Source organism: Tupaia chinensis, unplaced genomic scaffold (genome assembly GCF_000334495.1).
Source record: "Tupaia chinensis unplaced genomic scaffold, TupChi_1.0 Scaffold146650_1, whole genome shotgun sequence".
In the NCBI taxonomy this organism is placed as follows: Eukaryota; Metazoa; Chordata; class Mammalia; order Scandentia; family Tupaiidae; genus Tupaia; species Tupaia belangeri.
Window position 1 is genome coordinate 2,016,137 of NW_006206507.1, and position 4,216 is coordinate 2,020,352.

Below are 4,216 nucleotides of genomic sequence, written 5' to 3' on the forward strand. Positions count from 1 at the left end.
TGCCTTCTGGGATGCCTATTATCCAGATGTTTGGACGTTTAATTGTATCTAGTATTTCTTGTATATTATTCTCAAATATTTGGGCCATTTTCTCAGTCTTCGTGGTGGATTTTTCTAGGCCAGCAATTTTTTCTTCTACATCTGAGATTCTATTTTCTGTATGATCTAGTCTGCTTTTAATACTTTCAAGGGAAATTTTGACTTCTTGTATTATAGCCTTCATCTCTAACAGTTCCAGTTGATTCTTTTGTAAAGTGTGAAATTCCTCTTTTAGATCTTGCATGAATTTCCTCACCTCCGGGAACTCTTCAACTCATTTCTCCTTCCTCTTCAGCAGTTCCTTGTCTCTCATCTCTTCCATCTCTGTAAGCTTTGCCATTATGAATGTTCTGAGTTCTTTATCAAACATTTCCATGATTTCCATTGAACTGTGTGTGGATGAAGAGGAGTTATCCTTTTTCCTTGGAGGAGAGGTATTTTCCTGCTTTGCCATATTTCTTGTGGTCCTGCAGCGATTTCTAGTCATCTGGTGGATGGTCAGTTTCTTCCCAAACTTGGAATTTCAATCATGCGAGTTTTGTATGCTGGAGGCTGAATTATTAGTGGGACCTCTTCATTTCTCCATTTCCCCAAAAATGGCTAGATCACAGGAGCCATGGAGCTGTCTCTTGCAGAAGGCCTGTTCTCAACATATGTAACATTCTCAACTGGACTGCTTTGAGGTGTATTTCATGTTGGGTAAATTCTCTCTACAAGCTTAATGATGTATAGTGATTGAATATATAAAAATAATAAAAACTATATCAAAACAACAGAATCCTTCTATCTATCATGATCAAGTCTGGAGTTAATCAATCAATCAAAATGTCTTTTAAGGCAGAGGATAAAGTAAAATAATGTTTACATATTGAAGAACATTTATTTTGACATGAAATATATGGATATACATTTATTTCATAATCTTTTGATGCACGGCTGAAATTTTTCTTAGTGCATAGGCCCTAAACTAGATTTATATTATTTTAACTGGCTTAAACCATACCGATTTATTATTTTTTTATTATGGATTTTTATAGTGGACTGAGAATTTAGAGACACTTTTGAAAGTGATCTGAATGTGAAATAATATGTCTACAGTTTTACAGTTACTATCTATCTCATCTCCCAGTAATTTACATTTGTCTCACCTACATCTAATTTTTTTAAAAAATTATTTATTATTATCACAATCTTGTTTATATTACATTGAATCAAATATGTCTTTACAGTGTACTACATTTCTTTTTCCACAAGGAATACCATGCATCAGTAAAGACAAAGACATTACTATCCACATCATCATCATCAAATAGCTTTTCATAATTTTTTCCAGGTTATTATTATTCTCATTTTTTAAACATTCAGTCACTATATATCATTTTGCTTGTGAAAAGAATTTACCTAACATGAAATACTCCTCACACCAGTCTAGTTGAGAATACTATATGTGGTTTCATCAATGGGTAATAAACCGTTTTTGTGTCCCACTAATGTCATGACTCTCTATTTGTTCTCTTGCTATCCTTCTTTATACTCTTCCCTTCTCCTGCCTTATTCCTCACTGTCTTCAGCTTCCCTAACTATTTTCACTGCTTTTATGCCCTCCAGTATTTTGATCTCTACCAAAAAGTGTGAATAGTCAGTATGTATTAAGTGGATACATACAATATCTTTCTTTCATATCCTGGCTTGCTTCACTCAGCAATAGATCTTCCATATCTACCACTTTCTATCAAATGCCAGAGTCTTGCTGTTTTTTTTTTAATTTAATTTTATTTTTTTTATTTTTTATGGCTGAGTAGTATTCCAGAGAGTATATGTGCAACATTTTTCTAATCCACTCATCTGTTTGTGGGCATTTGGGTTGGTTCTATGTCTTAGTGATCACAGATAATGCTGCAATAAACATTGATGTGCAAGTGCTTTTCTGACTGAGCATTCTCCTGTTCTTTGGTTAGATGCCTGGAAGTGGGATTGCTGGATCAAATGGTAGTTCTATTTGTAGATCTTTGAGGAATCTCCATATTGTTCTCCACAGTGGGTCAACTAGTTTACATTCTCACCAACAGTGTAGGGAGAGTTCCCCTTTTCCCCCATCCTTGCTAACACTTATCACTTTTATATTTTTAATCTTTGCCATTCTGACAAAGGTTAGGTGATATCTCATTCACCTACATCTAATTTGACATGACTTTTTTACAGAGTTACATTGAGGCTTTACAAAGTATTAGTTTTAATTAAGTATAAACTTTTTTGCACATATATTTTATCTCATACATAAATATTTTATATATAATATTAGGCCCAATGTCAAAATCAAGTATAGTATTCATAGATATAAGCATATTTGAGAGAAAAAAATCTAATTTACTGGGGCCAGCAGGTGGCATGGTGGTTTAGGCACTGAACTCCCACATGGCTGACCACAGTTTGCGTTCTGGAAACTGGTTGCTTGAAACTCATACCTGGTTGGGACCAGCAGTTAGCATAATGGCTATGTCGCTGAACTCCCATATAGCTGACCACGGTTTGAGTCCTGGCCCTGGTGGCTTAAACTCACGCCGGGTGCGTGTGCGTGTGTATCCAAGATCCTGAGAGGAGAATGGAGAAGAAGGGATTGCGACATGGCCATTCCTCTTGGGGGATGATTTCTTGCTTTCTGTCTCTCTCTCTCTCTCTGTCTTTCTGGCAAGCACATGCACCCTATAGCAAAAACCTCTACATGCACCCAATAGCAAAAACCTCCCCCCCCCCCCAAAAAAAAATAGAGAAACTCATACCTGGCATGCATATGTGTGTCCCCAAAATCCCAGGAGGAGTTGGAGAAGGGACAGTTACATGGGCATAACTTCTGGGAGATGATTTCTTACTTTCCCTCTCACAATCTTTCTCTGCCTCTCTGGTGAGCACATATGCCCTGTGATGAAAACCTTGAAAAAAAGAAAAGAAACCACAGAAAAACCAAACTTACTTGTAGTGAACATATGACTTGTTTGATGGGAGTTGAAGAGTATGGGCGTACAGTGGAGAAACCTATTGGTCAGTGTATTTTACAGAGAATAGACATTATCATTCTGGAAGGTCAGTTAAGTGAGCTCTGGCTGCATTATTGTTTTAGTTAATGCCAATTTTTATTTTCATCTCATTTTTGTTTTATATTTTGTTGATACACAAAAGTTGATGACAGTTTTAGCTTTTGAACATTGTCCTTTTATGCATAAAAGTAGCATTCTTTGTTCCTTTCAAGATTTTACCTTAAATTTGAATTTGTCTCTTACTGATATTGCAGCCTCTTTTCATGCTTCTTGTCTCTTTGCTTTGTTTTCTTTTATGGCCCGATTTCCTTTGATATTTTTTCCTTTTATAATTTGGAAGGCATCCAAATTGTTAAGAGATTGATCTAAGACTTTAAAACTTTTCTGTGTCACTCAAGGCACAAGCTTCAATAGCTATCAGCTTCTGATCTGTAAGAGGGCTACTTGGTAAACTTCCAATTTCTTGTCTTTCTTTTTCAGCTTATATTTTTAGCAATCACTATGGTCCTTTCTTTACGCACACACACACACACACACACACACACACACACACACAAAAGGACTTCCAAAAGTTATAAAAAAAATGGAATTAAAATATGAGTCTATTTTGGTATGAAACATTTAAAAACCCATGCATAGTTTTTTTTTTTTTTTTTTGGCATCGATCGCTTTATCATTCAAAGTCTTTTCCATGCATTTCCCAATAATTATTATTATTATAATTTTTTTTTTTTTTTTTTTGTCCCCCAGTTTTTTTTTTTTTTTTTTTATTATTATCATAATCTTCTTTATATTACATTGGATTACATATAACTTTACATTGACTTCCATTGCTTTTTCAAAAGGGAATGCCATGCATGTCAGTCAATATAGAGGCATCGATCTCCCCGCTTTATCATTCAAAGTCTTTTCCATGCATTTCCCAATAATTATTATTATTATAATTTTTTAAAACAGTCAATCACTATTTCTCATTTTGCTTGTTAAAAGACTTCACCCATCATGAAATACTTCCCAGACCAGTCCAGTTGAGAATACTATACACGTCATCTTCAACAGATAATAAACCATATCTGTTTCTCACTAACATCCCCTCTATTGTTCACTTGCTATCTTTCTCTATCCTCTTCTCTTTTTTTTTT